Genomic DNA, 22,904 nt, shown 5'->3' with positions numbered 1-22,904 from the left:
AGCACAGTGCCAAAGAGGAATTTGCTGCTGTGGAGAAAGGCAAGTGGAAGACTGATTTTTCAAGTTATGCTCATCTCAATGCTCAAGACATCCATTCTAGGTATTTGAACCGGCTGTACACAAGTCGTGACTATGAAGCCGGTTTGGTAAACCTGATGAAAGAGCGGTATGAGGTAAATACTTGTTCCTTTGAATAATTTCTTTGTTTCCTTATATCCCGCTTCAATGATCAAGTCTAGTAGCCCCCAAGGGCCAGTTCAGTAATATGAATGTGAACCGGGACTTACAGTAGGAAAATATTTGAATGTTGCATGCGTAGCCCTTGTAGACCGGTTTATACCTTTAGGGTGAATCGGTATATCTGTAGATTCCAAAACTCATTCCAGTTATCAATATGATCCGGCTTATTGTTAACACCTGGATGACCTTGAATTGAACTGATATGCATTAGCCCCAAGTGCCAAGTATATAACTTGTTATATGCTTGGGACTTAAAATATCAGTTGATAAAAGCAATCCGCATTAGCCCCCAAGTGCCAAGTGTATAACTTGTTATGTGCTTGGGACTTTGAGAGAGTATTAACAACTTTATTATCTATCTTTTGCAGGCTGACTTGAGCAGCAAGGATTCCCAAATCGCCGATCTCCAAGAAAATATCAAGTCCCAGCAAGCAGAAACTTCCAAAGCCAAAGATGAGTTGAAGGGCGCTTTAACCGCCATGGAGCAGTTGAAGGATAGTTTAAAGGCGAGCGGGCAGATTGGGAGACTGAGAAGGCCACTCTATTAAAACGGGTTGAGGATGCTGAAGCGGCCCTTAAACCAGTGGCAGAAGAGCTAACTGGTTTAAAGCGGCAGATCAATGCTATGACTTCTGCTATCTTTGCTAAATAGCTTTGTAATGAACCGTACTTCATCAGCCTTGAAGCCGCCGGTTCAACAATAACATTGTAACCATTGCAGGCAGCCGCGTCGCCCATCTTGGCTCAGATATGCTCAAAAAGCTAAAGGCTGCTTATACCTTAATTGAGTAGCTATATACCGGCGCTCAACGAGTCATCTGCACTGCTTCATACAACAAGCCGGCGCCAACCTTAATCAAAGACACATTGGCCAAGCTCTCCATGACACCAGCCCAGCTAGAAGAAATGAAGAGATCTGCTGCAAGGGCCGGCGCTTTATCTGCACTGACTCGGGCGAAAGCTTGGATAGCTGACCTTGATCCGAAGGATATTGTAAATGGCTATCCGAGTCAAAAAGAAGATGGGTCTGATTTTGACGAGGATGCCCTTAAAGCTTTGACAAAGGAAATGCGCCCACTAGCTAGCAAACTGGCCGAAGAAACTGATCTGTCTTACCACCGGTCCGTCTATGATTCAGACAAGAGACGGATTGCTACGTCGGTTTATGAAGCCCAAAATCTAATCCCGCTAACTCGTAAGCACACTTATGCTCCTGACCTTGAACCGCCAGATCTTATAAGTGATGAAGCTGTCTTCCAAGCTTTGTGTAGAATTGACTGGGCCACCATTGACTTCCAGCCAGTGGATGGGGAGGCGGAGGCTGAACCGGCGCAAGGTGATCCACAAACTTCTCATCAAGCCGAAGAGGAATCATAATCCGGAATCCGGTTTACCACTTGTGCACCGTCCTCTGTAGAAGAACAATGATCTTTTTGGGCGGTTTAAAGTGCCTTTGTAATATGCTAGCTTAAAATACTTGGTCTGCTATGCCATTGTGCATAGCTAGAAGCACTTGGTATGTTATGTCGTCGTGCATAACCACTTTCCTGAGACTGCCACTTTGTCATAAGATGCAATGTCTGCTTATGATCTTTATCAGTGTTATGCAATCCTGTTTTCTGCATGTCATAAACTGAAAACTTATCCTGGCGGTTTACCGTCGGATGGATTATGATGCCCAATATGAAGCCAGAGTTTATAACCAAGGCTGTAAAGATAATGAAATATGAAAATACCTCATACCTGTGATTTAAATCACATCGTTGGTTTACTAATCGTTTTTGTACTAAGGGTGATAACCCAAATCCTGAGTGTTGATAACTCTCACCATGCTGTGCTGGTATATAATAAACCACGTCGGGTTATGATAAACACCGGATGATCATCCTCGCGACTTATAGTCAATGCCAGACTGGGCTAATAAACACCGGTTTGTAATTGATTTTGTGCTTAACAACTGATAGTTGAAAGCTGCACCGGGTTAAGAAGCACCGGGCTGATGAAATGACTTATAGTCAGGCCGGGTTAATGGACGCCGGTTTACCTTAAAACCTTATCAAAGGAAAGAAAAAACTTGCAAAAAAATCAAATAAAAACTTGTAGTCGAGGCTTTTCAAGGGCTGCCAGGCCCAAATTCGAGGCTTTTCATGGGCTGCCAGGCCGCTGAGTTAAACCATTTGACAAAGCCTTTTAAGATGGGCCTCCAATTAACCAATCGTCGTTTTAACTTTGACAAGTTCAGGGTCTGTATAAGATTGACTTGTCAAACGTTCGGCGGGTCATACCAGGATTACCTGGACGGAGTGGCTTACTTGATGAAGGCAGGTTAACCCGGGGTTTTAGGTGAATACACCTGGCTTCCAAGCCTGGCTTGATAGCCTATTACAAGGGTCCTTTCAAACTCTTTGTTGTTGTGCACAAAGAGCCCCCAAGTAACATTGTGAGTTGTGCTCAATGGGTACCTATGTTTGAGCTGTGCGTGGCAACAGGCTCTCTTTGGTCCCTTGGGTGTGAAGCTCCCAAGCTATGTTGTGGCTTTATAAGCCGGTTTACTGGAAAACTCCGCTTTGTAAGCATGAGCCCCCATGTAACCAAGGAGACATATAAGACGAAAACGGCAGAGGCCTCGCTTTTAGCAAGGATGCCGGTTTATTTATTGATCATAATGTGTACATTGTCAAAAATATATACATAGTAGGAGCATGTGGCTCAAGTGTAGTAAGGCCGAAGATGAGCTATATTCCACGGCCGGCGAGTCTCCTCCTCTGATTTGCGTGAGTCTTTGTGCTCTCGAACATCGATGAGGTAGTATGACCCGTTGTTCAAATTCTTGCTAACCACAAAGGGTCCTTCCCAAGGTGGAGACAACTTATGCATGTCAGTCTGATCTTGGATGAGCCGGAGCACCAAGTCGCCTTCTTGGAAAGTCCTGGTTTTAACCCGGCGGCTGTGATAATGCCGTAGGTCTTGCTGATAAATCACCAAGCGAGCTGCCGCAATATCCCATTGTTCATCTAACAGGTCCAATGCATCCTGGCGTGCTCTCTCATTATCCGCTTCAACGTAGGCTGCCACTCGGGGCGAGTCATGACGCATATCACTTGGGAGAACTACTTCTACTCCATAAACCATGAAGAAGGGTGTGTAACCCGTGGATCTATTGGGGGTGGTGTTAATACTCCATAGAACAGAAGGTAGCTCCTCCACCCAACAACCCCACCATAAGTCGGGGCTTTATACCCTTTAGAATTTCCTGATTAGCTCTCTCCGCTTGACCATTAGATTGGGGGTGGGCTACCGATGACACATCAAGCCGGATGTGCTCACGTTGACAGAACTCTTCCATAGCTCCCTTGGAGAGATTCGTGCCATTATCTGTTATAATGCTGTGTGGAAAACCATACCGAAAGATCACCCTTTTCATGAACTGAACCGCCATGGCCGCATCACACTTGCTCACTGGCCCTGCCTCCACCCACTTGGTGAATTTATCAACCGCCACTAGGAGGTGGGTCTTCTTATCCTTGGACCTCTTAAAAGGCCAACCATATCCAGCCCCCAAGTTGCGAACGACCAGGTAATTGGAATCATCCTCAACTCCTGAGCCGGAACATGAGCTCGACGTGCAAACTTCTGACAGCCGTCACACCTTCGGACCAGATCTTCCGCATTAGCATGAGCTGTTAACCAGTAAAAACCGTGCCGGAAAGCCTTAGCCACCAAGGATTTTGAACCGGCATGATGACCACAATCTCCTTCGTGGATTTCACGCAAGATCTCACAGCCTTCTTCAGAAGAAACACAACGCTGAAACGCCCCTGAGACACTGCAGTGGTGTAACTCGCCATTGACAATAGCCATGGACTTAGACCGCCGGATTATCTGTTTGGCCAAAACTTCGTCCTCTGGTAACTCGCCCCGGTTCATGTACGCCAGGTACGGCAATGTCCAATCAGGGATAGCATGAAGAACCGCCACCAGTTGAGCCTCCGGGTCAGGAATTGCCAGATCCTCCTCCGTTGGTACCTTGACCGACGGATTATGCAGAACATCCAGAAAAACATTAGGCGGCACCGGTTTACGCTGGGACCCAAGCCGGCTTAAAGCGTCTGCCGCTTCATTTTTGCGCCGATCAATGTGCTCGACTTGATAACCTTTGAAGTGACCAGCAATGACTTCCACCTCCCGCCGATAAGCCGCCATGAGTGGATCCTTGGAATCCCACGTACCGGATACTTGCTGAGCCACTAAATCGGAGTCACCAAAGCAACGTACCCGGATTAAGTTCATCTCCTTAGCCATCCGCAGACCATGGAGTAAGGCCTCATACTCAGCTGCATTGTTAGTACAGGGAAACATTAAGCAGAGAACATAACAAAATTTGTCACCTCGAGGGGAAGTAAGAACAACTCCAGCCCCCGAGCCCTCCAATTGTCTGGATCCATCAAAGTGAATAGTCCAGTATGTGTTATCCGGTTTATCCTCCGGTGCCTGCAACTCTGTCCAGTCGTTGATGAAGTCTACGAGCGCTTGAGACTTGATAGCAGTGCGAGGCATGTATTTCAACCCGTGAGGCCCAAGCTCAATAGCCCACTTAGCAACCCGGCCAGTTGCCTCCTTGTTTTGAATGATGTCTCCCAATGGAGCAGAACTGACCACAGTGATGGGATGGCCTTGAAAGTATTGCTTAAGCTTCCGACTTGCCATAAACACTCCATACACCAGCTTCTGCCAATGGGGATATCTCTGTTTGGACTCTATAAGCACCTCACTGATATAATAAACCGGCCGTTGAACCGGATACTCCTTACCAGCCTCCTTGCGCTCCACCACAATAGCCACGCTGACAGCCCGGGCATTAGCAGCCACGTATGACAGCAATGGTTCCTTACCAATGGGGGCAGCAAGGACAGGTGGTTCGGCCAACTACTTCTTCAAATCGTCAAATGCCGCATCAGCAGCATCACTCCAAACAAAGTTGTCTGTTTTCTTCATCATCTAATAAAGCAGGATCGCCTTCTCCCCAACCGGCTGATAAACCGGCTCAGTGCTGCAATCCGACCTGCCAGTCTTTGAACGTCATTGATACATGCCGGTTTAGCCAGGGACGTGATAGCCTTGATCTTTTCTGGATTAGCCTCAATGCCCCTGTTTGACACCAGAAAACCTAAGAGTTTGCCAGCCGGAACACCAAAAACACACTTAGCAGGATTAAGCATCATCTTATAAACCCTTAGATTATCAAAAGTTTCCTGCAAGTCAGTTATGAGTGTCTCTGCTTTCCTAGATTTCACCATGATATCATCCACATAAGCATGAACATTGCGCCCAATCTAATTATGAAGGCAATTCTGCACACACCGTTGATAAGTCGCCTGAGCACTCTTGAGCCCAAAAGGCATAGATACATAACAGAAGGCTCCAAAAGGAGTTATAAAAGTTGTCTTCTCCTGGTCCTTAACTGCCATTTTGATCTGATGGTAACCCAAATAAGCATCCAGGAAGCTCAAACGCTCACAACCCGCCGTAGCATCAATGATTTGATCAATACGAGGGAGGGCAAAGGGATCAGTTGGGCAAGCTTTGTTCAAATCTGTGTAGTCCACGCACATTCGCCAAGTGTCGTTCTTCTTAAGTACCAGCACCGGGTTAGCCAACCACTCAGGGTGAAACACCTCCACAATAAACCATGCCGCCAATAGCTGGGCTACCTCTTCACCAATGGCCTTGCGCCTCTCTTCATTAAAGCGGCGAAGAAACTGTTTGACCGGTTTGAACTTCGGATCAATATTAAGAGTGTGCTCAGCGAGTTCCCTCGGTACACCTGGCATGTCAGAAGGTTTCCATGCAAAGATGTCCCGGTTCTCACGGATGAACTCGATGAGCATGCTTTCCTATTTCGGATCCAAGTTAACACCGATGCTGAACCGCTTGGATGAATCGCTAGGAACAAAATCAACCAATTTAGTCTCATCAGCCGATTTAAACTTCAAAGCCGGATCATGCTCTGTAGTGGGCTTCTTCAGAGAAGTCATATCTGCCGGATCAACATTGTCCTTATAGAACTTCAACTCCTCCGTCGCGCAAACCGACTCAGCATAAGCCGCATCACCTTCCTCGCACTCCAAAGCAATCTTGCGGCTACCATGAACTATGATGGTCCCCTTATGACCCGGCATCTTGAGCTGCACATAAACATAACACGGCCTTGCCATGAATTCAGCATAAACCGGCCGTCCAAACAGGGCATGGTACGGACTTCTGATTTTGACCACTTCAAAGGTCAATGTCTCGAACCTTGAATCATGGTCATCTCCAAAAACCATCTCCAGAGCTATCTTACCGACCGGGTAAGCTGATTTACCAGGTACCACACCGTGAAAAATGGTGTTTGACGGTCTAAGATTCTTATCTGTTAACCCCATACACCGGAAGGTTTCATAATACAAGATATTGATACTGCTCCCTCCATCCACGAGCACTTTGGTGAATTTATAACCTCCAACTTGTGGTGCAACCACCAACGCTAGATGACCAGGATTATCGACCCGGGGCGGATGATCCTCCCGACTCCACAGAATAGGCTGTTCAGACTAGCGCAAATAACGAGGCACCACCGGTTCAACAGAGCTCACTGCCCTTTTATGGAGCTTCCGATCGCGCTTGCACAGACTAGTAGTGAATACATGATACTGCCTACCATTTAACTGCTTCGGGTTACTCTGATAACCCGACTGCTGTTGTTGCTGATTCCCCTGCTGATTATAACCACCTTGGTTGCCTTGATTGCCTTGATTGCCCTGTCCATCTTGGTTACCCTGAAAATCTGAACCGGAGTTACCTCCACCATAACCCGGCCCGTGAAATGCGGGTCCTGAACCGCCGGACGGTCCATGATCATACCGGAAGAGATCTGAATTTTTGAATTCTCGCATAATGAAGAAATCCTTCCATAAATGCATAGTCGGTTTATCTTGCATCCCGTGCTTTGGGCAAGGCTGGTTCAATAGACGCCCCAGATTCATCCCTGATCCTCCGACCCGCGGGGGCAGTTTACCCTTACGGCGCTGATTATTGCCTTGAACATTGGTGTTAGCCACAAAATCAGAATTATTGTCTGCCTTGCGCTTACCGTTATTCCCATGGCCAGCCTGGTTATGCTGTCCTTTTGTGTCGGCATTCTTCATTCCCTTCTCCGGCTTCTCTTCGTCAGACCCGGGATCCTTGGTATTATTAGAATCTGCATACTTAACCAAAGCTGCCATGAGCATTCCCATGTCGTTGTAGTGACGCTTGAGCCGTCCCAATTTCATCTTCAGCGACTTAAACCGGCAATTGCCCTCTAATGTTATAATTGCTGAATCATCATTGATGCAGTCCAACAAATGCAGGATTTCCAAAACCGGGCGCACCCAATGAGTCATTGATTCATTCTCTCCTTGGACACAAGCAGCCAGATCCACAATCGACATGGGTTGTTTGCACGTATCCTTGAAGTTCGCTATAAACCGGGCCTTCAACTCGTCCCATGAACCGATCGAGTTAACAGGCAGACTCTTTAACCAGGTGCGGGCCGTTCCGTCTAACATCATGGTGAAGTATTTTGCACACGCCACTTCATCTACATCCAGCATCTCCATTGCCATCTCATAACTTTCAACCCACGCCTCAGGGGGTAAATCAGTGGTATAATTAGGCACTTTACGCAGACCCTTGAAATCCTTGGGTAGCCGCACATTACGCAGAGCTCGGGTGAGGCACGGTACTCCCCAAGAGCTAAAAGCCAATCCACGTTCAACTGATGCCACCGGTTGAACCAAAGTGGGTTGATGATTTGGGTATTGCGCTGCCAACTGCGCGGCTAACTCTGCCTCTCGTCGTGCTCTGCCGTTGTTTACCACATCCTGAGCATTCATACCGCCGCGCGCCGGATTAGGCCCTCGAGGGGCATCACGGTGCCGCGCACTGCTTGACACAGTCGGTTCCTCAATGTGCCTGCTATAACTCTTGCTCGTACGGGGGGTTGAATGTATCCTGTCTCGACTATATGAATAGGCCTGTAGTTGCACCATGGCATGTTTGAAGAAGATCCCTGGCCCGTCGCGTTTCAACCGCCGCCAGTGATCGCCCTCCATCGGAATAGCTGCCAAACGAGACGCTGCAGCAATCATGTTATCCAAGGGGCTAGAGATGTGACCCGGCGGCGTTGGTACATATTGCGGCGGGTTATCCGTCCGTCGACACGTGTCCATCACCCGTGGCTGACCCGGAGCTCCGGTTCACTACTACTGGATCACTTGGCCCGGACCCCGGCGTATTGAAGAGATTCATTCCTTCATAAACCAGCGGCAGACGAGACCGGTGCCTCCTCCTCAGCACTTCGTTTGACGCGTTCTGATCCAACATAAGCCGGTAATTCTGTGCCTGGATCTGCTGTGACTGGGCATCTAAAGCAGCACGTTCTTCAGTCATCCTGGCTTCCTCAACCGCCAAGTCCTCCTTGGCCTGAGTTATCTGATCCCTCAGCTTTGTAACCTCCGTGTTATGCTGATCCTGAGTCTCCGGGGTTACTGTCGCGGTCAACAACACCGTCCAAGCATCCAACAAACCGAAAAGAACTTGAGCCGGCCGACGCGCAGGGCCTCTTGCACCGGCCGCCGATCCGGAAATCATTGCTGCTGCAGATGAAGATTGCAATGTGGGCTGTTTACCGGCCATGAAGATTACAACCCGGTTCGGCGGTTCAAAGGGGTCCGGAATACTATCGCCATCGGAACGGCCCCCAATCTGGCCTTCTTGCAATTGGTACAGCGACTCGGTTTCGCCAGTGGATGACTCATCATCTGAGTAGACGGCCGTCTCACCATCGGACACCGGTTCAGATTCCGCACCATGGATGAATCCTATGAACGCACGCTTCATGGCGAGCTGAACCCGGGCAGGACTCGCATGCTGAGCCGTCTCGACGAGGTCGGTGTGTCTGGCTCAGGGCCCGGTTCGCCGATCTTGCCGATGAAAACGTGAATTCCGCCAAATGGGACCCGGTACCCGTACTGAATTGAGCCGGCCTCGGGCCCCCATCCTGTGTCGTCGATGTAGAGCTTGCCGCGATGACTCTTGGTCATCTGGCCAACCGCGTATCCCTTGAGTCCTTCAAAGTTGCCCTTTAAGAACTCGAAACCATCGTGCGGTAGCCCCACGGTGGGCGCCAACTGTCGTGGAATTAACACGTCAGATGTCCTAGTGAGAGAACTTAGTCATTGAGCCATCGCAATGAGATTAGCAAAAAGGGGTTAAATCGGACAAAGGACACGAGGAGTTTATACTGGTTCGGCCCCTTGCGGTGAAGGTAAAAGCCTACGATCCAGTTGTGGTGGAATTGATGGGTTTCGATGAGCAGGGAGTGAATCCGCTTCACCTATTTCTCGAGTTGTTGTTTCTTGTCCCTGAACCACCACCAGGCCGTCCCTTTATATACACAGGTTGACGCTCGCCGGTTTACAGAACACCGAGGCCGGCTCATACACAAGTCCGGCTCGGCTTCTACCTTTCCTAACTTACAACACAAGTTTACACATCTAATGCCGGTTTACGTTTATGGGCTCTAAACCGCCTTTGGGCTCTGGTCCTCTAAGCTTCAATGACCGAGCGCCATACTCCTTGTCTTCATGGGCTTTAATACGGATGAGTATAAACCGGCCCCTTCTAGGCGGTTTATACTCAGTAGTTATATCCCCAACACCTTGTGTGCTATCAAACGTCACAATGTAACTGGTTGATCATAAAGATGCTCTACAAGTATCTTCGAAGGTGTATGTTGAGTTTGCATGAATCAAGATTGGGATTTGTCACTCCGTGTATCATAGAGGTATCTCGGGACCCTTCGGTAATACACATCATAAGAAGCCTTGCAAGCAAAGTGACTAAGGAGTTAGTTGCAAGATGATGTATTACAAACGAGTAAAGAGACTTGATGGGAGGGAATATCTATTTGTTTACATTCAAATAGGAATCAGAAAATAGAAAGGCGATGGAAGGGGGTCCATGGACGTTTGATAAAGACTTGCTGTTGTTGGAAGATTTTGTACCTTCGAAGAGAATCGAGGACTATGAATTTCGCTATGTAACAATGTGGGTGAGGGTGTTTAATCTGCCACTAGGATACATGCGTAGGGACAATGGAGAGCTGATTGGGAGCCTGATGGGAGAAAGAGTGGACGTGGATGTAGGGGAGGATGACATGGCCATAGGTAAATTTTTATGAATAAGGGTGAAGATGTTAGTAGCTGAACCGATGATGAGAGGTAGCTGGCTGACAACCACAAAATATATTGAAGGGAAGGAAAAGGAGGTAAAACTATGGGCAAGATTTGAGTACGAATTTCTACCGGATTTCTATTTTGTTTGCGGAATAATTGGTCATGGGGCCCGTGATTGCTCTATAGAACTAAAGAAGGGAGAGAAACCACAATTTGGAAAAGAGCTTAAGGCATTTATGGAGATTAGAAGAGGAGGAGATGAGAGGAGAGGATGGAATACTGTAGGAGGCAGCGTGAGTAACAACCGTGGCTACTATACTGGTAGATGGAATGGGAAGTCTCGGAGTGATGATGACTCATGGAAAAAAGACAGTACGGGCATAGGTGGTAATACTAATGGCCGGTCAGGAGGAGACAACAGTGCTCTGAAGAGCTTGCCGACACCAAGGTTGGACACACTAACTTCCCAAAAACAGCTCACGTTCAATGAGGTGAAGGAGCATGCAGGAGAAGGAAGAGAGGGTGGAATTAATGATAAACTCATGGAAGAGCAGGAAGACATAGAGAAGATGGAGAAGGAGAAGGAGGATAAGGAGGTGGTAGAGAAGGAAATAGCTGAGAGGGAGAAGGCGAATAAAGAGAAAAGGAGAAGCTTATTGCTCAGCATAAGGAGAGGAAGAGGGCAGCAAGAGATGAGAGGTTAGAGAGAGAGAAGGTTTTGGCTGATAAGAATAATTATAGTGTAAACAAGGAGGTTCTGGGAGGGAGTACAGGGGATGACAAGGAAGGGAAAGGAAATGGGAAACTTGGTGGCACGTATAAGAGAATTCCAAGGGTGAGCACCATACATCAACAACAGGTGGGGGTGAAGGCAGGGGAGAAAAGAGGATTGGATCCAATGGAGTTGGAAGATGGAGTTTCTAGTGAACAAGGTAAGAAACGAAAGGGTGACGCGACTGAGGCTCAAATCTCTGAAGCGGGGCTGACGAATCAGCCCTGCGGGAATCAATGAAAATTGTGGTGTGGAATTGTCGGGGTTTGGGGAATGGCCCGGTAATTTGTGGACTCCTAGATGTCCGGGAGAAGGAAGACCCCGATGTGTTGGTTTTGTGTGAAATGAGGATGGATGAGAAGGGCCTTGAGTGGCTTAGGTGGAAATTAGGACTCCCTAACTGGGTGGTGCAGAAGGGTTCGAGACAAAGTGGTGGCTTGGCAATGTTATGGAGGAATGGGTTGAGAATGAAAGGGGGATGGTGCTCTCGGTATCATATCGAGATGGAGATTACCAAGGAGGATGGCTTTGTTTGGAGGTTTACAGGGATCTATGGCGAGTCCAAGATGGATGAGAAGGATAAAACTTGGAGGCTACTCCGCACACTAAATAATCATAGCAATAAACCTGGGCTGATGGCGGGAGATTTCAACAAAATTTTGTTTCAATGTGAGAAGGAAGGGGGGGGAAGCTTGGCCCCAGCAAGCCATGGATAGCTTCCAGAGTGCTCTTAAGGATTGTGATCTACATGATCTCGGTTTTGCAGGAGATCCTTTTACTTGGCGCAATAATGGTCATGATCCCCAAAAATATATTCGAGAGAGGCTGGACAGGGTGGTCGCAACTCCGAGCTGGTGTTAACATTTTCCTTTTTATAAGGTGGTGAATGAGGACCCCCATCATTCAGATCATAGGCCACTAATAGTGCATGTTGAGGCAAAAGGAGGCAAGAATAGAAGCAAAATAAAAGGAGGCCAGTTTCGGTTTGAGGCAAAGTGGCTTGAGGAGGAACAATGCAGCACTGTTGTTGAGAATGCATGTGGAAGAGAAATTAATGCAAGAGGAGGCTCGGTTGTGGATGCACTGAAAGGAGTTGCACGTGACCTGATTGAATGGAGTAATACATGTCTGGGTGATTTGGGTAAACTTATTGCAATACAGAAAAAAGAATTAGAGGCTAGCCGGAGAACTGCATTATCGCCTCAATCGGTGAATCGGGAGCAGCTTTTGAAATATAAACATGAGAGATTGGAACATCAGAGAGATACCTACTATAAGCAGCGAGCCCATGTGACCTAGCTGGAGAAAGGAGACAGAAATACATTGTATTTTCAGGCCTATGCAGCGGCGAGAAAAAAATATGAATCATATTAGTAAACTGAAAAAAGACGATGAAGAGGTGGTGGAGGAGGAGGTGGAGATGGCAGTGGTGGTAACTAACTATTTTTGTTCTCTTTTTACTTCACAGGTTGGAAACATGATGGAGGAGCTTTTGGACCGAATCCCGGCCCGGGTTACACCGGTGATGAACGAATTCTTAACGAAAGAGTTCACGAGGGAGGGGGTGAGATGTGCCTTACACAACACTGGTGACCTCAAGGCTCCAGGGTGTGATGGTATGCCGGCGGTGTTCTTCAAGAGCCATTGGGAAACTATGGGTGAGAATGTCACAGACGAGGTACTACATGTGCTGAATGATGGTGATATTCCACAAGCATGGAATGACACGTGTGTGGTTCTAATCCCCAAGGTAATGATGCCTGAGAGAATGAAAGATTTGCGCCCTATAAGTCTTTTCAACCTTGTGTATAAGTTGATCTCAAAAGTACTCGCTAATCGCCTTAAATCCATTCTGCCTGAAATCATTGCTCCTAACCAGAGTGCTTTTGTACCGGGGCGACTCATAACAGATAACATATTGCTTGCTTATGAAGTGAACACTATATGCATAATAAGAGGACAGGCTCAGTGAGGTATGCAGGGCTAAAACTTGACATGAGCAAATCTTACGACCGTGTGTAGTGGCCGTTTCTGGAGGGGATGATGCGGCAAGATGGGATTCGCGGAAAGTTGGATTCCCACCATCAGGAAGTGTGTTAAGACAGTCAAATATAAGTCCAAGTTCAATGGTATTTGGACTGATGAGATCATTCCTGGTAGGGGCCTCAAACAAGGGGATCCAATCTCCCCTTATCTATTTTTAATTTGTGCTAAAGCTTTCTCCTGTTTACTGAATACAGCTGAAGTTAGTGGGCATTTAGAGGGTATGAAGGTGTGTCGCGATGCCCCGAGCTTTAACCATCTACTATTTGCAGATGACTTTCTAATTCTTCTGAAGGTCAATGAAGAAAGTCCGCATCACCTGCAAGATATTCTTTCACTTTATGAGGTTTGCTCAGGACAGACTGTCAATGTTGATAAGTCCTCTATTATGTTCAGCAAAAACACCAAACAAATTGGAAAAATTCATATGATGCAGCAACTTGGAGTGCAAAATGAGACTTGGAATGAAAGGTAGCTAGGCCTACCGGTTTATGTGGGGAAGTCGAGGACAAATGTTTTTGCATATCTGAAGGACCGAATCTAGGCTCGTATTCAAGGATGGATGGAGAAACTCTTGTCTAAGGCAGGCAAAGAAATCTTGATAAAAGCTTGTGCACAGGCTATACCCACTTTTGCCATGTCTTGTTCTGATTTAACAAAGGGGCTTTGTGAGCAGATTAGTAAGATGATTGGAAGATATTTTTGGGCACAACAAGAGGATCAGAATAAGGTGCATTTGGTAAGTTGGGAAAAGCTAACGATGTCAAAGTCTAAGGGTGGTCTTGGGTACAGGGACCTGCATTCTTTTAACATGGCTATGTTAGCGAAGCAAGGGTGGCGGCTGTTGACAGATCCTACATCCCTTTGTGAGTGTGTGCGCCGAGCAAAATATTATCCAGATGGGAACTTGCTAAGTGCACAACCAAAGGAAGGAATCTCGTATACTTGGCGCAGCATCTTGCATGGCATTGAGTTGTTAATGCAGGGTGTAATTAAACGTGTGGGTGATGGTTCATCCATTAATATTTGAGCTAACCCATGGCTACCACGGAATTGGTCTCGAAGACCGATTAGACCTCGTGGAGGTTCAGTTCTGAGTAAAGTTGAGGATCTCATCAACCCTTACACAGGTGACTAGGATGTAGAACTAGTCCAGGATTTTTTTGGCAGCAGGATGCAGCTATGATCCTTACAATTCCACTAAAACCTGATATGGAGGATGAGTGGGCATGGTTTGTTGATCCAAAAAGCCTCTTTTCAGTTAAGTCGGCCTATAAATTGCATTGCTTATTGCGGGATACGAACAAAGCAGAGGCTTCAAACTCCGCCCAGCAAGAAGGATTTAGGTGGTATGATATCCGGAATGCGCCATGCACACGAACGGCGAAGCAATTCCTATGGCGCATCGCTCATAATAGTCTTCCCACGATGCTTGCTATAAAGAGAACAGGTATCGAAGTGGACGCTTTCTGCCCGGTCTGCGCTCGACTAGATGAAGATGGTGCTCATTTGTTTGTCAAATGTAAAGAGGTCCACAAGATTTGGTCAGCACTTCTTTTGGATCAGGAACACCAAATGCTTGTTAACTGTGCTGGTCCTAAAGAATTTTGCAATTACTGTTAGGCTGGGCCAGACAAAAAGTCATGATAACCATTGCAATTCTATGGATTTGGTGGAAAACACGAAATAAGGTGAATGTAGAGGGAAAGAAACTGAACATAGATGACGCACTGTTCCAAATCTGAAGGGAGGCTGCAGATTATGAAGTTTTCTGTCTAAAAAGGCCAACGCAGAGGCTCGGTACTCAGCAAATTTGGGTGCCGCCACAGGGCAATATTCTGAAAATCAATACAGACAGCAGTTTTCGGAAGGACACATAGGATGGAGGGTGAGGTTTCATAGTCCGAGACAAGGAGGGGGAGACTATAGGAGCAGGGGCTGGTATACTGAAGTTTATTCATGACTCGCTTCAGGCAGAAGCAGAAGCTTGCATACATGCATTACATGCCGCTCAAGGTTGGGCTATGACCAACATTATTTTGGAAATAGACTCAAAACAGCTGGTTCAGGCAAACACCACCCATGACTACAATATGTCCCCTAATGGAGTGTTATTCCATGAGATTAAAGCTTTTGCTACACTAAATTTTTCTTCCTTTTCTGTTTTGTACTGCCGAAGACTCTGTAATAAGGTAGTTGACGCCCTCGCGGCGTTTGGTGCGAAGATGGATGCTAATCCCCAAGCCGTATGGCTGGGTGGAGCTCCTACCTTTGTACATGATTTGGTGGCTAGCGATTATGCCACACTCGTTGGTTAATGGAATAAAGATGTGTCCATGTCAAAAAAGAGACTTGCCGGTAACGAGATTGAACTAGGTATGAAGATACCAATGATCGAATCTCGGGCAAGTAACATACCGATAGACAAAGGGAATTATGTATGTTGTCATAAGGTTCGACCGATAAAGATCTTCGTAGAATATGTAGGAGCCAATATGGCATTCAGGTTCCAATATTGGTTATTGACCGGAGAGGTGTCTCGGTCATGTCTACAAAGTTCTCAAACCCGTAGGGTCCGCACGCTTAATGTTTGTTGACGATATAGTGTTATATGAATTATATGATTTGGTGACCGAATGTAGTTCAAAGTTCCGTATGAGATCACAGACATGACGAGGATCTCCATAATGGTCCGGAGGTAAAGATCAATATATAGGACGATGATATTCGGACACCGGAAGAGTTTCGGAGTGCACCGGGTAGTCATCGGATCACCGGAAAGGGTTCCGGACACCTCCGGGAGGATGATGGGCCTATTGGGCCATTAGAGGGGAGCACACCAGCCCACAAGGGGCTGGCGCACCCCCCTATGTTAGTTGGCGTATGGGAGAAAGGAATGATGGGGATTCGGCCTCCCCCTTCCTTCCCTCTCACCCCTTTCCTTTCACCCTCCAGCATATATGGTAGGGGGCGCGGCCAGGGCACCTCCTGGCTCCTCCCCTCTCCCCCACCTATATATATATGTGCGATGGGGGCACCACACATAACCATGACAATCTCTTAGTCGTGTGTGGTGCCCCCCTCCACAGTTTTGTCCCTCGGTCATATTTTCGCATCACCACCATCGTCACCATGCCGTCGTGCTGCCGGAACTCATCCACTACTATGCCATCTTGTTGGATCAAGGCGAGGACGTCACTGAGCTGAATGTGTGCTGAACGCGGAGGTGATGTACGTTTGGTACTCGATTGGTTGGATCGTGAAGAAGTTCGACTATATCAACCGCGTTACTAAAACGCTTCCGCTTACAGTCTATAAGGGTATGTACACACACTCACCCCTCTCGTTGTTATGCATCTCATTGGATACATCTTGTGTATGCGTAGAATTTTTTTGTTTTCCATGCAATGTTCCCCAAAAGTGGCATCAGAGCTAGGTCTATGTGTAGATGATATGCATGAGTAGAACACAAAGGAGTTGTGGGAGGTGATGGTCATACTGCTTAGCACCAACGTCTTATTTTGATTCGGCGCCATTGTGGGATGAAGTGGCCCAGACCAACCTTACATGTCCACGTACATGAGACCGCTTCCATCAACCGACATGCAACTTGTTTTGCATAAAGGTGGCTGGCGGGTGTCTGTTTCTCCTACTTTAGTTTCATCGAATTTGACTACGGCCGGTCCTTGAAGAAGGTTAAAACAACAAACTTGATAATCACTGTTGTGGTTTTGTGTAGGTAAGAACAGTTCTTGGTAGTTGCCTGTAGCAGCCATGTAAAACTTGCAACAACAAAGTAGAGGACGTCTAACTTGTTTTTGCAGGGTATGTTGTGATGTGATATGGTCAAGACGTGATGTGATATACGTTGTTGTACGAGATGATCATGTTTTGTAATATCGACAACCGGCAGGGGCCTTAGGGTTGTCTCTTAATTATTGTATGAAAATGTAAGCACCATGTAATTGCTTTACTTTATCGCTATGCGTTAGCAATAGTTGTAGAAGCAATAGTTGGTGAGACGATCCCGACGCAACAATGGAGATCAAGGTGTCAAGCCGGTGACGATGGAGATCATGATATGCTTTAAAGATGGAGATCAAAAGCACAAGATGATGATGACCATATCATGTCACATATTTTAATTGCATGTGATGTTTATGCTTTATGCATCTTATTTTGCTTAGAACGACGATAGCATTATAAGATGATCCCTTCACTAAATTTCAAGATAAAAGTGTTCTCTCCGAGTATGAACCGTTGCTAAAGTTCGTCATTTCGAAGCACCTCGTGATGATCGGGTGTGATAGACTCTACGTTCACATACAATGGGTGTAAGCCAGATTTACACACGCGGAATACTTGGGTTCAACTTGACGAGACTAGCATGTACAGACATGGTCTCAGAACACTGGAGACCGAAAGGTCGAACATGAGTCAATACTAGATATGATCAACATGAAGATGTTCACCATTGATGACCACCCCATCTCACGTGATGATTGGACATGGTTTAGTTGATTTGGATCATGTATCACTTAAACAACTTGAGGGATGTTGATTTAAGTGGGAGTTCATTAGTAATTTGATTAATTGAACTAAAATTTATCATGAACATAGTCAAAATGTCTTTGCAAATTATGTTGTAGTTCAATAGCTCGCGATGTAGCTTTCCCTTTTTTTGATACGTTCCTAGAGAAAACTAAGTTGAAAGTTTATGGTAGCAATAATGCGAACTAGGTCAGTGATATGAGGATTATCCTCATTGCTGCACAGAAGAATTATGTACTTGATGCACCGCCAGGTGATAGACCTGTTGCAGGAGCTAATGCAGACATTATGAATGTTTGGCAAAGCTCGATCTGATGACTACTTGATAGTTTAGTGCACCATGCTTTATGGCTTAGAGTCGGGGCTCCAAAGATGTTTTGAACACCATGGAACATGATGTTCCAAGAGCTGAAATTGGTATTTCAGGCTCATGCCCGTGTTGAGAGGTATGAGACCTCTGACAAGTACTTTGCCTACAAGATGGAGGAGAATAACTCACCTAGTGAGCATGTGCTCAGAATTTGTGGGTACAACAATCGCTTGAATCAAGTGGGAGTTAATCTTCTAGATAAGATAGTGACTGACAGAATTCTCTAGTCACTATCACCAAGCTACTAGAGCTTCGTGATGAACTATAATATGCAAGGGATGACAAAAACATTTCCCGAGCTCTTTGCGATGCTGAAATCAGCAGAGGTAGAAATCAAGAAGGAGCATCAAGTGTTGATGGTTAACAAGACCACTGGTTTCAAGAAAAAGGGCAAGGGAAAGAAAGGGAACTTCAAGAAGAATGTCAAGCAAGTTGCTGATCCCGTGAAGAAGCCCAAAGCTGCACCCAAGCCTAAAACTGAGTGCTTCTACTGCAAGGGAAATGGTCACTGGAAGCGGAAATGCCCCAAATACTTGGCGGATAAGAAGGATGGCAAAGTAAACAAAGGTATATTTGATATACATGTTATTGATGTGTACCTTACTGGTGCTCATAGTAGCCCCTGGGTATTTGATACTGGTTCAGTTGCTAAGGTTAGTAACTCGAAACAGGGGTTGCAGAATAAACAAAGACTAGTTAAGGGCGAGGTGACGATGTGTGTTGGAAGTGTTTCCAAGATTGATATGATCACCATCACACATTCCCTTTACCTTCGGGATTAGTGTTGAGCCTGAATAAATGTTATTTGGTGTTTGCGTTGAGTACGAACAAGATTAGATCGTGTTTATTGCAATACGGTTATTCAATTAAGTTAGAGAATAATTGTTGTTCTATTTACATGAATAAAACCATCTATGGTAATATACACAATGTGAATGGTTTATTGAATCTCGGTCGTAGTAATATATATATTCATAATATGGATGCCAAAAGATGCAAAGTTGATAATGATAGTGCAACATACTTGTCGCACTGCCGTTTAGGTCATATTGGTGTAAAGCGCATGAAGAAACTCCATGTGGATGGACTTTTGGAACCACTTGATTATGAATCATTTGATACTTGCGAACCATGCCTCATGGGCAAGATCAATGAAACTTCGTTCTCCAGAACAATGGAGCGAGCTAATGACTTATTGGAAATAGGCTTGGAAATGGAGCCGAGTAGTTCGGTTTGGTGCTTCGGTTGATATTCAAATTCAGTTTCCTGGTTTGGCTGACCGGTCGGTCTTTGGAAAAATCAATGACCGACACTTCGGTCCACTCAAAATTTGGTTTGGTCCTCGGTTGTAACTGAAGAGACCCAGTGTTGCCAGGAGAGGAAGAAATCACGAGTTAGATCATGGAGAAAACAAGAGCAACCAGACAAAAATCAATCCGAACATACATAGTATACATGGTTGTGGGGACTGATACAAAGAAAACGGGATAGCCGGCTGAGCCCAAGACCACATCGGAGCAACGGACGTCCTCGGGCACTGAACGGGAGCCATGGGCGCCGCCGGCCACCAATGCGCAGGAGCCATGGGCACCACCGGCCGCTGGCCACCGCCGTGCTACCACGCAGGAGCCATGGGCGCAGGCACGCAGCGGTCACTGCTAGTTTTGCGCAAGGTGGGGATCGGAAGTGAAGACGACTGCACTTCATGACGTGCGTGCGTGAAGCCTTGAACCAATACAATATAAGATGCGGAAGCTGTCCATGTTTGTGGCAGAGATAAGGCTAAAAAAACATCATGTAGTGATTGGACTCTTAAGAACGTGGATGGGTTGTTGGCCTTTGTATGTCGGGCTTTAATACAACATAGTATTTCGGTTAATTCGGGTGATTCAGTCAACAGACTGGAATGACCAAATTCACCGAAGCAATTTCGGTTCATCAGGTATGCTGATCGAGCAAATAACCGAAGCTTCGGTTCTTGGTATTTTCGGTTTTGGTCTCGGTTTTTTCGGCTCCGGTCTTCAGTTCTCGATTTTTATGCCCACCCCTAATTGGAAATAATACATACCGATGTAAGTTCTTGAACGTTGAGGCATGCAGCGAGTATCGTTATTTCCTAACCTTTACAGATGGTTTGAGTAGATATGGGTATATCTACTTAATGAAACACAAATCTAAAGCATTTGAAAAGTTCAAAGAATTTCATAGTGAAGTAGAGAATCATCATAACAAGAAAATAAAGTTTCTACAATCTAATTATGGAGGTGAATATTTGAGTTACAAGTTTGTCCTTCATTTAAAACAATGTGGAATTGTTTCACAACTCACGCCACTTGGAACACCACAACGTAATGGTGTGTCCGAACGTCGTAACCATACTTTTTTAGATATGGTGCGTTCTATGATGTCTCTTACCGATTTACCTTTATCGTTTTGGGGTTATGCATTAGAGACAACCGCATTCACATTAAATAGAACACCGTCTAAATCCGTTGAGACGACACCGTATGAACTATGGTTTGGCAAGAAACCTAAAACTGTCATTTCTCAAAGTTTGGGGATGCGGCGCTTATGTCAAAGGCTTCAGCCTGATAAGCTCGAACCCATATCGGAGAAGTGCATCTTCATAGGATACGCTAAGGAAACTATTGGGTACACCCTCTACCACAAATCCGAAGGTAAGATCTTTGTTGCTGAGAGTGGGTCCTTCCTAGAGGAGTTTCTATCGAAAGAAGTGAGTGGGAGGAAAGTAGAACCTTCTCTCGAATTGGAAAGTAGCTCACCAGGGAAAAAGGTTTCCATGATGCCTACACCAACTAGAGATGAACCTAATGATGATGATCATGAAACTTCAGATCAAGTTACTACTGAACTTCGTAGGTCAACCAGAACACGTTTCGCACCAGAGGGGTAATCCTGTCCTGGAAATCATGTTGTTAGACAACGGCGAACCTACGAACTATGAAGAAGCTATGATTAGCCCAGATTCCGACAAATGGCTTGAGGCCATGAAATCTGAGATAGGATCCATGTATGAGAACAAAGTGTGGACTTTGGTGGACTTTCCCGATGAACGACAAGCCATTGAAAATAAATGGATCTTCAAGAGGAAGACGGGCGCTGATGGTAATATCACTATCTACAAAGCTCAACTTATCGCGAAAGGTTTTTGACAAAGGGTTGAGTACAATGAGACTTTCTCACCCATAGCGATGCTCAAGTCTATATGAATCATGTTAGCAATTGCCGCATTTTATGAAATCCGGCAAATGGATGTCAAAATTGTATTCCTTAATGGATTTCTTAAAGAAGAGTTGTATATGATGCAACCAGAAGGTTTTATCAATCCTAAAAGGTGCTAACAAAGTGTGCAAACTCCAGCGATCCATCTATGGACTAGTGCAAGCATCTCGGAGTTGGAATATACGCTTTGATGAGGTGATCAAAGCATATGGTTTTACACAGTCTTATGGTCAAGCCTGTATTTACAAGAAAGTAAGTGGGAGCTTTGTAGCATTTCTGATATTATATGTGAATTGTTGATTGGAAATGATAAAGAATTTCTGGATAGCATAAAAGGATACTTGAATAAGAATTTTTCAATGAAAAACCTTGGTGAAGCTACTTACATATTGGGCATCAAGATCTATGGGGATAGATCGAGACGCTTAATAGGACTTTCACAAAGCACATACGTTGGCAAATTTTTTGAAGAAGTTCAAAATGGATCATTCAAAAAAAGGGTTCTTGCCTGTGTTGCAAGGTGTGAAGTTAAGTAAGAAACTCAAAGGCTGACCACGACATAAGATAGAGAGAGAATGAAAGTTGTTCCCTATGCCTAAGCCATAGGTTCTATAAAGTATGTCATGCTATATACCAGACTGGTTGTGTGCCTTCCATGAGTTTGGGAAGGGGGTACAATAGTGATCGAGGAGTGGATCATTGGACAGCAGTCAAAAATATCCTTAGGTTCCTAAAGAGGACAAAGGAAATGTTTCTCTATTATGGAGGTGATAAAGGGTTCATCATAAAGGGTTACATCGATGCAAGCTTTAACACTAATCCAGATGACTCCGAGTCTCAATCTGGATATGTATTAAACGTGGGAACAGTTAGCTAGAGTAGCTCTATGTACAGCATTGTAGACATAGAAATTTGCAAAGTAAACACATATTTGAATGTTGGAGACTTGTTGACTAAACCTCTCTCACACGCAAAACATGATCACACTCTAGTAAAATCTTTGGGTGTTAATTGCATGGCGATGTGAACTAGACTATTGACTCTAGTAAACTCTTTGGATGTTAGTGACATGGCAATGTGAACTATGAGTGTTAATCACATGATGACGTGAACTAGATTATTGACTCTAGTGCAAGTGGGACGTACCCTCATGGCCGTCTTTTGGCTCCATGTAACCTGGGGGCACATGGTGCTCGGAGTTATCCGCCATGTGAATCTCGGCGATAGACTCAATGCTCTCGGATTCGAACTCCTCTGAGGAATCACCGAGCGATCAGTTGGAGAGGTTGAGGGCGGGCTCGTCGAACTCAAGAGCGCCACTTGTTCCACCATTGCCTGGGTGGCAATAGTGTGCTTGATCCAGTGTTGCAGCCGCGAATGCCCAGAGCATTTGCGACAACACGCAATGGTGGGGTGGACTACCACT

Source organism: Triticum aestivum, chromosome 2B (assembly GCF_018294505.1).
Source record: "Triticum aestivum cultivar Chinese Spring chromosome 2B, IWGSC CS RefSeq v2.1, whole genome shotgun sequence".
NCBI lineage: Eukaryota > Viridiplantae > Streptophyta > Magnoliopsida > Poales > Poaceae > Triticum > Triticum aestivum.
This window is presented reverse-complemented; position numbering follows the sequence as displayed.